General features: G+C 38.3%; 1 protein-coding gene across 2 annotated transcripts in view; it reads right to left on the bottom strand.

Moving 5' to 3' along the window:
• LOC144237596 (uncharacterized) overlaps positions 1–13,204 on the bottom strand; it is a 241,932-nt gene that overhangs the window by 106,102 nt on the left and 122,626 nt on the right. The gene's annotated exons all lie outside the window — the stretch shown is intronic.

Raw genomic sequence — 13,204 nt, 5'->3', positions numbered from 1 at the left:
GTGCTGCTATGAACATTGGGGTACATGTGCTCCTATGCATCAGCATTTCTGTATCCCTTGGGTAAATTCCTAGCAGTGCTATTGCTGGGTCATAGGGGAGTTCTATTGTTAGTTTCCTGAGGAACCTCCACACTGTTTTCCAGAGGGGCTGTACCAGTTTACATGAGGGAGTGATGATTTTAAGCAGAAGGCAGTCATGCTGGCTCTGCTGGAGATGATACAGTTGAGCCAAGACTTGAAGGATCTGGCTAACTGGAGAAAGAGAACGTTAGGCATAGAGAGCAGTGCAGTGGGCAATTTTGCAACCTTGACACTGTTAACACTGAGGCTAGATCATTGTTTTGGGGGGCTCTCTGGTGCACTATGGGATGTTTAGCCTCATCTCTGGCCTCTACCACCAGATATGGTGACCAAAAATAACTCTAGACATTGCCAAATGTTTCCAGTGGGGGGTGGACAAGTCATCCTTGGTTGTAGCTGCCGAGTTAAGGCAAAACTTTAGTTTGCTTAAATCGGGATAATCTTTACTTCTATCCTCTCAACTGTACGTGACTTATAGCAGATGCCCAGTGTGTGCGTCATAGTAACTGGAACACTTTAGGACTTAATAAACATTTGCTGACCTACTCTTCTCTGAACCTCTTCCAATTTCTCCTTCATCATCTAGGGAAGGAAAAAACAACCTGAATATTGTAATGTCTTTTCTTTTTAATTAATAAAAGGATTAGTTCCTGGTTCTTGTGTATCACAATCGTCTTATGTATCAATCTCTCATCTCCTGGTAGGCCAGGGTCGGGTTTATTCTCTCTCTTCATCCTGTTTAACTCAATCTAAACACACTCTTCTTTCTCCTCTCCTCATTGATTTTTGTTATTTCTGTGCCTCCTCCTCCTTCTTTCCTTTTCAACTCCCTAAATCTTTCTTGTTATGCTTCATCCAGTGAGACCTCTGAGCTTCTCTTCAGAGTAAGATCAGCCCAGGAAGTCCCAGCAGACTTTAAAAACTTTCCAAAGATGGTAGAGAGGTGAGGAGGAGGATGTGAGAGAAGAAAAGATGAAACAGACAGAGACAGAGGCAGAGAGAAGAGATTAGAGTACAAAATTTAAGCCATTATCATAAATAATTGCAAAGTAATTGACACCCTTTATATTGGATATAATGCTGGTAGCCTATTTTGAATTTTCACTATGATGATTAATTTGGATCGACCCTTTTATCTATTTATCTGATTTTTAGCTCAGGCTCCTGTTTATTACCAATGTGCAATTACTTTTATTATCTGGCAATAATAAACCAATAAGCAGTAACATCCTTGCCTGAAGTAATAAATCTCTGAACTCCCTAACATTTTAGTTTTAATTTTCCTATTAAACTTACCACTCACTCTCTTATAATAGTTATTGGAATATGCATCTTCTCTCTTCTATTAGAGTCTATGAAGACAGGACCTTTATCTTACATATCTTTATATAAACCTACATAAATCACCAACGGCACCTAGTCTATTCAAAATTCCACATTCTCGGGAAACAAAAGAATAACAACATCAGGCAGGAGCTTCCATTTCCCCATCCCGAACCATCCCCTTAAACATATTTTCATCCAAGCCCCTCCTTCCTTGCTTTCTGATCTCAGTGGAATAGCTGCCATGTTCCTATCCAAGGCTAATTACACTTCCCTTGCCTGCCCTGCTTTGAGCTTTCCCACCTCTCAATAGAGTAGACATCTCTTCATCATGTATTCCTTCCCCTTCTTCTGTATTTTTACCTCTCTTTATTGGCTTATTAAATATGTAAAATAATCAACTCTCTCCTAACTTTAAAATAAGGGGGAAGAGAAGAAGAGAGAGGAGGAAGGTAGAAAGAGGAAGGGTCAGGAGCAGGTCTCTATCCCTTGGTACCTTGTACGCACACAACTTTTTGGTTCTAAAGCACAACGTGTTTTGTCTTCTGGTTCTTTACTTTCTGAATGTCCTCCTGTATTAACCTCACTTAATTGCTACTCATTCTTGGAAACCCAGACTAAGTCATTTCTTTCAAGAAGTTTTCTTTGATACTTTCAGGTTCAGGTAGGTATCTCTCCACTGTGTCCACATAATAATTACCATATGATACTTTTATTGCTGCTTGCTGTCTGTCTCCTGCACTAGGCAAGTTGATAACAAAAATTATGTCCTTCAGTTCTGTCTCCTTGTATGAATGAAGAAACAAATGATAAGTATGCAATACACATTTAGTGTGGAATGGATAGTATTATTCCCACAGGGTTTGGCTTTGAAATAATGTAGTATTTCCTTTTAATAAAAAGGATATAACTAAACACTACAAGTGTTGATTTCTAGGCTCCATTTAGAAAATATCAACATTTTCAAAAATAAGTTGTATAACATGTTTACTTTTACAACAAAAATGTAATGTTTTCCTCATGAAGTATTCACAAGTCCAGAAATGTTTTCCATATCCCTGTCCTCATTCATTTCCACTCTCCAAAGAAACAATTGTTAACAGTATTTTTAGGCAGACATACAAAGATAGAACTTTAGTTTTAAATATGACAGGGGCCAGTTTGGAGCATTTAATTTTTTCTTAACAAACAGTATTTTCCTTAAAAAATACTGTTGCCTGTTGCACTCCGACAACATCTTCAATCACTTCCCAAACTACCAGCAGTGAGGGCAGTCCTCATGTGTCAGGGTGAGGCCCACATTTTCCTGGTACGACTGTACTACACAAAAACATGGTAAAACAAGTTGGACAGGACATCAAAGAGGTGGGTTAGAGCAGGATTTCCCAACCCCAGAACCAGTGATATTTTGGACTAGATAATCCTCAGTGTGGAGGCTTTCCTATGTAGAGTAGGATGTTAACAGCATCCCTGGCCTTCGTCACTAGATGCCAGTAACATCCCCTGTTGTAACAACCAAAAATTTCTCTAGATATTAGCAAGTATCCCTTGGGAGGCAAAAGCACCCTTGGTTGAGAACCACCAACTAGAGTAGTGGTTATCATTGCCTGCTGCTACTCATCATGGGTAATGCCAGATGTCTCTTGTCTTTTGGATATGCCAGGGGTTGTTTATGATCTGGTTCATGGCTATACCTATAACCATACAGAGAGATATGGAAAAATATGTATTATATATGTTATATATATAAATAATATATAATGTATTATATATATTTTATTTATACTCAGATGGCAAGTGAATAAGAGTAAATTTTTATATTGAAATTGAAGTTATATGGTTAATTATTAAAGGCATCATTTGCAAATTTTAGTGTTATTGCAATACTTCATTATTGTCTATGACTCACCAATGTGTTGTGACATCTAGCTTGAGAACCATTAATCTAAAAGAGGTAAAAGTTGTCTTCATACAAGCTTTGTTACTGAAAAATAGAATAAACAGCTACAAAGATCTAGAAGCCAAAGTTATTGGAAAAAAATAAAAGCGTATTTTAGTCAGTAAAAAATATGACTATCACCTAAGGGAAAATGGATTTCTGGATTCAAAAAGTGAGGCTGGATGAACACAATTACTACTTACATTTTGTTTTCCTAATAGACTTGTGATGTTGAGTTTGCTTACCTTTGGAATGATATCAGATAAAATACATCTTCTTCTAACCTGTAAGTTAATCTTTATATTTTTTGTCTATATTTAACAAAAATTACAGTGAGACCAAGAAGAGTTGACTTGAAAATACTTCTAGTCATAGGACTACTTCCAAACTACGCGTATCTGACTCTCAGAAAAGAAGAGCCAGGACAAAACAAAAAGTCTTTTCTTAACTGCCTTCCTTTGAAGCAAGTATGTTGTTCTAGGTACCAGAAACTAGCAACAGATTTTCAACAAATATCAAACAATTTAAAAAAAGTAGGATTCATAAAATCAATTAGCACTTTAGTTAATAGCAACTTTTATTCAATATGAAAAAATAAAACAGAAAATGCTCTATAGATTTTATTTCCAAACAATCTCTGTATCCAACACAGGGCTCAAATTCACACCCTGAGATCAAGAGTTGCATGGTCCACCAACTGAACCAGTCAGATGCCCCAGAATTATATTAATTTTTGATGCTGCCCTTTTAGGACATTTCTTTTAAAATTAAAGCATGCTGATATTGTTTATGCAGCCATATCTCCTTAATGATGTCCACAATGTCTGTAGTAACAAAGAGGTAGGCTTGTTATCAGAAAGAAAATAATTCTAATAATACATGATTGAGAACATGCATGAAATGCAGAAGATGGAAGAATACATTACATTTTCTGTCATGTTCCCTGTCTAAATCAGATGAGATTCTTGGTTGCAAGCAACAGAAACCAACTCGAGCTATTTTAAGCACAAAGAGGCTTTCTTATAGGAAGACTGTTGGGTGGCTCTGAAAGCTGCAGAAATGCTAAACCCTCTGACTCAGAAAATTAGCAGAAGGCAGGAATGAACTGGCAGCAGGAACTACAGTCAAATCATGCTCCAAGAGGGTCTGGTTAGGAGACGTTGCTGGCATCAGCACTCGCTATAGTTACCTGTGCCCTAGATTGGACATTTTCATTTGTACTTTTGTCTCTGCTCTGGAGACAAAGTCTGGGGTGGGGAAGCATTCAAGGGGCTGATACTATTCCAGTAGCTTCTGTTTCATCTTCTAAGAAGTAAAAGATAAGAGATGATCTGATCCCTTTTGTCTCCGATTGGATATATTTTACTCAAATTTTTATGTGTATACAACATAATCCTATGGTTCACTTTGATGGTTCCTTAGAATTTCCTGCTCCTTTTCTCTGGACTTCCTTCTCATTACTCTCCCCTCACCATGCCCTCTAGGTCTTTTCTACCTCCTCTCTTGCCCTCAGGATATTGGCTACCTCTGAAGGAGCACCCAGATCCTTGGGTCTCTGAGTGGTCACTTCATGCTCTACCCTGAAGGCCAGTGTTGAGACTTAGTGACTGTATATTGAAGAAAAAGGCCCTACATCTTCTCTAACTCTCAAAGCGGAGCATGCATAAGACTAGTTTTCTCTTGCCAATATTGAGTTCAATGAAATCAATAGGGTTTCTTCAATGAGTTACTGTATAAAAAAGTAATTGTCATATCAAATTAAAATTAAATTGTCATATCAAATATTCTCTCCTCATCTAGAGGGAAGGTGTTGAGGGAATGCTGAGGAAAGAAGAAAAAAGGGCAAGAAGCAGAAGAAAAAAAGCTATATATATGGGGCAAAAAAGCAAGTAATTCACATCTTCAGAAAGGAAAGATAAGCTTCATGATCATCATCTCTGGGAAATATATTTGACACATATCTCGGCCATCACCAAGGCAAATCTATAATAAAGAGCAAAAGTGTGCTAGAATAAGAGTTCAGGTCCCTTGGACCATGGTTCCTTTCCAAAATCTGAATATTAATATAATCAATGACTTTTGTTAAAAGGCAAGCATTTTCTTTAAATTATGCTAAATTCACTGTGGCTATAATTAGACATTGAGTTTAGTTCTTTAGCTGAAATGAATCAAACACTGCAAAAATACTTCTTGCGTTTCTGACCCTATGTACCTATGCTAGTTTTTCTTGTGAAAAAGTGGTCTCTGCTCTCATGATCTAGGATCATAACATACATAATAACACATGCAATTCTGATAGATTCCATGGCGGACAGGTCCAGGGTGTAGGTGGGGCACAAAGGATGACTGGGAGCGGAGATTAGATGTCCTTGTGAAAGTATTATTTGAATTGGTTCTTGAAATAGAATTTCAAAAATAGCTTTATTGTGGTACAATTTACCTACTGCAGAATCTACTCATTTTTAGGAGTCCAATTCAACAATTTGTAGTAAATTTCTGAGTAGTGTCACCATCACCACAATCCCTTATGCCTATTTGGAGTTACTTCCTTTTCCCAGCCCCAGCTCCTGACTGCCAGTAATCTACTCTCTGCATTTATAGGTTTCCTTCTTCTGGATAGTCCATAAAAGTGGGATTACAAAATATATAGTCTTTAGTGTCTGTTTTCCATCACTTAGCACAATGTTTTTGAAGTTACTTTGTGTTGTAGCATAGATCAGTTACTTTGTACTGCTGAAAAGTAATCCATCATATGGATGTACTGTTTTGTTTGTCCATTCACCAGTTGATTGACATTGGGTTTGTTTTAATTTTAGTCTATTATGAATAACACTGCTTTGAACATTCATGACCAAATCTATATGTTGATATATTACAGAGGAGTTAGGTCGACCCTAAGGTTTTTTTGTTTTTTGGGTTTTTTTTTTTTAATATTTATTTTTAATGACAGAGAGACAGAGCATGAGCAGGGGAGGGGCAGAGAGAAGGAGACACACAATCTGAAGCAGGGTCCAGGCTCTGAGCTGTCAGCACACAGCCCGATGTAGGGCTTGAACTCACAAACTGCAAGATCATGACCCAAGCCAAACGCTTAACCAACTGAGCCACCCAGGCACCCCAAATTGACCCTAAAGTTTAAGGGAAGTACTGTCTTCCACAAGATGGCCTCCTTTGCCTTATGCTTCTTGTGAGTCTGGAGAAGCTTCACAGGAGGAAATGTGTTCAAGAGAAAAAGATAAGGCATTATTTACTACATAACTATATCCTATTTCCTCTTTGTTTTGGATTTAAAAGCAAATCTTTCTTCTATGTAGACAAACAATCTCCATATAATTTGGAAGAAATGTTTAGTCTCACCACGGAACAGAAAAGACTGGGGTAAAGTGTTAATATAGCTTTATGGAATGGGTTTCAAATTTAATAGGATATGAAAATTTAGAGAATCTCATTTTGTATATTATGGTAAATAGAGTAGGTAATACCTCCTGTAGTTCAATAAATCTATAATGCAAGCTACAATATGTCAATGTTTTGGCTGTAGAACACTTTTAGGCCTCCAAGGGCTCATTTAATGGGATAAGAGTTAAGAAAAAAGAGTATTCTATCATAGCAATGCTACTTTAATGCAATCAAACCAGGGTAAACATATTCTTATGGCAGGCACGTTTACTAGAGGGCTTACAAATCTGTAAGAGTAGTCCATTTTTCTAAAGCATATTTTATATTAAAATTAGGTTGCATAGATCATGAATGAGAATGCCCAAACCTCATAAATTCTTATGATTAAGCATGAAGCTCTAAAGACAATTCATAACTTTAGTAGAAACTTTGAGGACTATGTTTCTAAGTTTGAGGGACAGATATTTACTCCCTTCTGTTGCTGTTATTAAAGTTTGAAATTCTTGAGACGCTCTTTCCTACCTGTCTCTGTGTATTGGCTTTGCCCATACCTCCACAATTTAAGCAGGGACAGTGGTTTTCCCTCCTCCTCTTGGGTAAATAAAACTCAATGGCTACAGCACAAAATAGCAGTCTTGTGACCTGACTGATTTAGAACAACTGTCCCTAGTTCCAAAGAATTAAACCTGGGTGAAGAAGTTCACTATTGTCACTAGGATTAAAGATTTCACTCATACGTGGGAACATGCTCCCTCTGCATAGTGATAGTCCTCCTCTCATTGCCTTCCTATTTGCTGTACCCCAAATACTCCAGCTATTACCACAATTATGTTCGGCTTTGTATAAAGAAAGAAAGAGAGAGAGAGAGAGAGAGAGAGAGAGAGAGAAAGACAGAAAGACAGACAGAAAGAAAGAAAGAAAGAAAGAAAGAAAGAAAGAAAGAAAGAAAGAAAGAAAGGAGAAACAAAGAAAGAAAGAAAGAGAAAGCAAGCAAGCTTTGTATCAAGAAAGAAAGAAAGAGAGAGAGAGAGAGAAAGAGAAGGAAAGAGGAAAAAAGCAATTAACAGCTTGCGATGGGATGTGTAGGAGAAGCAAAGACGACACCAAATAAATCACCATGGGTCCCTCTTGCTTCTTTAATAAACCTTTTTAAAAATCACCTCTTTGTTAGAGTGAACTAGAGTGAACACTCTGAGGTGCACATGTGTTCATCGTATTCATCTCTCGTAATGTTGAAATTCTAATATTTTGCATACTTTATTTGTAAATGATTTATTGAGTGCATTAGTGTCAAGCATTGGGTTCAGCCCTGAAAATGCAAACTATCTTTGCATTCAAGGAGGGACTGAAAGGGTCATTTGACTTGGATATTGAAGGTAGTTTGTTGTCCTTAAAAAGGGGATCACCAGTGGGGTGATAAAAAGGGGATTGTAGTAGGTTGGAGCAGATGGGGATGCTGACCAGCAGTTCCAGAAAGCTAATTGAGAAGGAAAGGTGAGATATCAGACAGTTAGCTAGATGATGGCATTAGAAAAAGAGTGAGAGTTTGTAAATCCTCCAATCCCAAGATTAGAGACACTGAGGTATATGCATAGTGTTTAGAGTAAGAAGAAACAAAATAATAGAAAATGTGGGAAAAGAAAAGAAATATGCTCACAAATGTAGGGACTGGGTTTGAAATAAGCCTCTGGGTGGGAATAAAGGATAATGTTTTTGTATGTTGCAGATGGTCTTCTTCTGGATGATGAGGGTAGATGGGGCAAGGACAGAAATCTTAATACACAAAGAATTCTAAGATTCAGAAAATTGCTTTCTGTTCTCTGTTTTATGTTAGCAGCACAAATGCTTTGGGGAAGAGGTAAAAATCTTTAAAAAATATAAACAAATAAATGAATATACAAAAAAATATGTGGCCTAGACATATCATTTAAATGATCTGGACTTTAATGTTCTCATCTATAAAATTAGGGGCCAGATTAATTTCTAAGATCCCTTGTAATTCTAGAGTTCTAATCAATGGGAATTTTAAGAAAGGTTAATATAAAGACCAAACAGTATTATATATCTGGCCCAGGGACTTGATAAATATGAGGCTCTGTCATTAGTACATCTTATGTTGAGTTGTTCTTATTATAATTTTCCCTGTTTAATAACTTTTCACATTCAGATTACAAATGAATTGGTAGAGTTAATGTGTTTAATGGCCTCAAGTAAATGGTACCGTGTAAATAAAACATAATTATTAATACAATTAGGAATTACAATGCTATTTCTAGATCAGTTACCCAAGTTTATAAGCACCTCTTCCGGGAAATTATAAACACATTATTTAAGTGCAATTAACCTTGACAAATAGACCTGGCCTATATTGTTCCCAGAATGACAAGGTAATTGCCTCAACATGTTAATATTTAATAACTCTTCACACTTGACAAAGCAAGTTCAAAACTCTACTCAATTTACTGAGACTATGGAGAACAAAAGAATAGAATAAAATGCATTGTTTTAGATGGGGAGAAAAAAAAGGATTAGTGAAGGTGTGAAGAAAAAAACAAAAGCAATTAAAGTTTTCTTTGTTCTTATATTTACCCAAGTAGTAGCCCATGATAGAGGCAGTCAGCACAGCCTGAAGCACTGTGACACCAAGCTTTACTCTCTTCCCAGCACTTCCAAACCCAGCCTTTACCAGCCATCCCCTGGCTCCCCCTGTCCTCTATCCAGATCTATTTGTTTCTTTTCCTTCAATTTCTCTGCACTCTTTCCACGTAGATCTCTCAAATGATCTCACATTTCTCACTTCTTTCCTCTTGCCCCACAGTTGCCCATTTACTTTTAGTTCTGTCCCCTACAGAGAAAAAGACACGACCTCTCAGACCCAGGTCTAAATTTGTGACAGACAATCTGCTTGTCCCAACATGGGACAAGAATCCAATCCTTCTCTGCCATCACAACTGTCTTTATTATTATTAATTATTTTAAATTTTTTTAATGTTTTATTTGTTTTTGAGAGAGAGAGAGAGAAAGACTGTGTGAGCAGGGGAGGGTCAGAGAGAGAGAGAGAGAGACACAGAATTAGAAGCAGGCTCCAGGCTCTGAGCTAGCTGTCAGCACAGAGTCCGATGCGGGGCTCGAACCCACGAACTGTGAGATCATGACCTGAGCCAAAGTCGCATGCTTAACTGACTAAGTCACCCAGGCGCCCCCCCATCACAAATGTCTTAAGGGCAAGATCACACAATTCATATGCAGCTGCCAGATTTTAACCTCCAAGGACGTGACAGGGAATCTGAGGGGAGAAAAACTGCGTGGGAAGGAATGATAAGGACATTTTAGAAAGGCATCACCCATATTGAATCCAACAAAATAAAACAGGATAAAAAGAATGTAAGAGTTCATTGTAAATTGTCAAATGTTATTTAGAAGAAAGAACACCACTGCTCTCAATGAAGACATGACAAAATAGCTATACTTTTGGGTCTCTGTCAATTGCATTTCCAAAGATGGTAAGAGGCTCTTTTTATAAAATGTTACTGTCAGAACAGTTCTTTATTGCTTTTGCAGGAAAATAGTTATGTTCTTTTTCATATATATTAAGCTCTGTGTTAGATAGAGGGGAACTAATAACATGAAATCTGCCCTTAAAGAATATATGGCCTAATAAGAAATAGTTTCAGGTTAAAATGGGAGTACTTAGGAAAGGGTGGTCATATATTCAACAAATATTTATTATGCATAATTTATCACCATCTGATATATATGCAATTTTTATTCTTAACCTCCTACTAGTATGTGAGCTTCATAAAGGCAGGGCTCTTGTCTATATTGTTTAAAGTGCTTGGCTCAAATTAGACACTCAAAAATTTTTGGTAACTCAATAGATGAATAAGTTTTCGTTGAGCTTGGCCTGGTCCTATATGCTGGGGCTATCATTATGAATAAAAGAGACAAATTTTCCTTCAGAGGTCTTGAAATATATTAGGGTAAAGAGACATTAAACCAATAACTTTATAAATATATAACTGAAGCAAAGTGATAGGAAGCATTGCAAGGTTCTATCTGAAGTTGGAGGACAGCATATTCAGAAAGGATAGGGAGAGATACAGCCTCGAGCTGTCTTTTCTTTTAATGTTTACTTATTTATTTTTGAGAGAAAGTGCGAGAGAATGCACACACAGGTGTGATGAGAGGGAGAATGGGCAGAGGGATAGAGGGAGTGAGAGAGAGTCTTAAGCAGGTTCCATACTCAGCGTGGAGCCCTAGGAGGGGCTAGATCCCACAACCCTAGGAGGGGCTATATCATGACCTGAGCCCAAATCGAGGGTGGGATGCTCAATAGACTGAGCCACATCTTCAACTGCACAGGGCTCTGTGCCTCTAACTCCTGCATTGTTCAAGGGTCAACTGCATATTCTTTTGAAAACAGAAAATGGGAAATCAGGGAAATGGCACTCTGGTTTCTCATAAACATCACCTGAGGATATATTCTAGCAACAGGGCTATCCAGGCCTAATTCTTAGAGTCTCGTTAAACAGTACATGGGTATGGCCTGTGTTGACGTTTTTTTGTTTTTGTTTCTGTTTTTGAGAGAGAGAGAAGAGGGAGTGGGGGGGGGAGAGGGAAAGAGATTAAGTAGGCTCCACACTCATCAAAGAACCTGATGCAGGGGTTGATGTGGAGCTTAAGGTAAGGCTTGATCCCATGACCTAGGGTCATTACCTGAGCAAATCAAGAGCCCAACACTTGACTGACTGAACCACCCACATGCTCCTGTTTGTGTATTTTTTTTTTAAGTTTGCCAGGCAAGGGGTGCCTGGGTGGCTCAGCAGGTTGAGCATCTGACTCTTGATTCCTTTTGGCTCAGGTTATGGCCTCACAGTTTGTGAGTTTGGGCCTGGTGTTAGGTTCCATGCTAACAGTGCAGAGCCTGCCTGAGATTCTCCCTCTCTCTCTCTCTCTCTCTCTCTCAGTAAATTAAAATAAATAAATAAATAAAAGCTTACCAGGCAATGCTGACCGGCAGCCAAGGTTGACAGTTTTGGATCTGGAGGAAATGAAAGTTCTATTTTAGGCTGAACTGCTCACTCGTATCTGGGTCTCAAGCATGAAATGACATTTGGGACAATCTAGTCCTCACAGAGTATGCTGCCCCAGGGGTTACAGAGGTGTGAGGACTAGCACAGTGCTGTCTGCCAGGAAAGGAAGAGGTTATCTTGACATGACTAGATCTTGAGGCCATTTGAGTTCTTTCATTAGACCTTTTCCCTGTTTTTGTCTGATATTTATGCAATTTAAATTTACTTTAGGATTCTTAAGGAGTATTCTAAAATGGGGATTTTCAAACTATATTCTGTAGAATTCTGGAATCCCTGGTGGTGTCTCAAAGGTCACTTTCAGGACTGGGTAGGGTAGGTGGAAGTTCAGTAGAAAGTCTGTGGACCACCTTTTCTTTAACCTGAGCACTCCGGCTCCACTTTTCTGTATGAGTGTGTGTGGGAGAGAGAGAGAGAGAGAGAGATACTTTCCTTTAGAAAAAAAGGATGGCTTTGCAATTTCAAAACATATTTGAAAAGCATGGTTTCAGAATAACTCTAATAGGTCAGTAGAATTGAGCTCCTAAATAATTAGTATTCACATCTCTAATCTCAGAAGACTCAAATACTTAACATGAACTTTTGAGCTACTGGTGTATAAAAAAAGGAAAAAGAGAAACTCGTCCTTTGGCACAGCGATACCACCAAGGTTTACATAACTCTCCAAACCTTTTCTTTGTTAGAAAGTGGTTACTAGGGGTGCCTGAGTGGTTAAGTGTTCACCTTTTGATTTCATCTCAGGTCATGATCTCACAGTTCGTGGGTTTGAGCAGAGCCTGCATAGGATTCTCTCCCCCCCACCCCCTCGCCCCTCTCCTGCTCATGCTTTCTATCTCTCAAAATAAATAAATAAATGTTAACAAGAAAGAAAGAAAGAAAGAAAGAAAGAAAGAAAGAAAGAAAGAAAGAAAGAAAGAAAGAAAGAAAGAAAGAAAGAAAAGGAAAGAAAGAAAGTAAGAAAGGAAGGAAGGAAGGAAGGAAGGAAGGAAGGAAGGAAGTTATTAGAGTATCCTTGGGAAAAATCTCTTTCTCTCCCTCCCTCTCCCCCTTCCCTCAGAAAACCTGTCTTTCCTCCTGTGTTTCTCCTTTACTCTCACACAACTATCACACTCAACACTTGTCCTCAGACATTTGAGTTTTCAGTACTCGCAATTCTGTGACACCCACAAGTGTCCTACAATTTAACTCTGTTCTGACACTGTCGAGTTGGAGATGGCATAGGACCCCATGGGTGAAGGGCTTCATCCCAAGAGAATGCCCCTCACTTAAGATGCCAATTGAACGTAGTAGGTCCCCAGGATACCCACAGCTTCTGTCAGAGCAGAGAGCTGCCGATCTGACGTGCCCAGGACAGCCTCCTTGAGTTTGCTAG

The sequence above is a fragment of the Crocuta crocuta genome, unplaced genomic scaffold, assembly GCF_008692635.1.
Source record: "Crocuta crocuta isolate KB4526 unplaced genomic scaffold, BGI_CrCroc_1.0 scaffold235, whole genome shotgun sequence".
Taxonomy (NCBI): Eukaryota; Metazoa; Chordata; class Mammalia; order Carnivora; family Hyaenidae; genus Crocuta; species Crocuta crocuta.
Note: the sequence above shows the minus strand (reverse complement) of the source record. Positions and strands in the feature narration are given on the sequence as shown.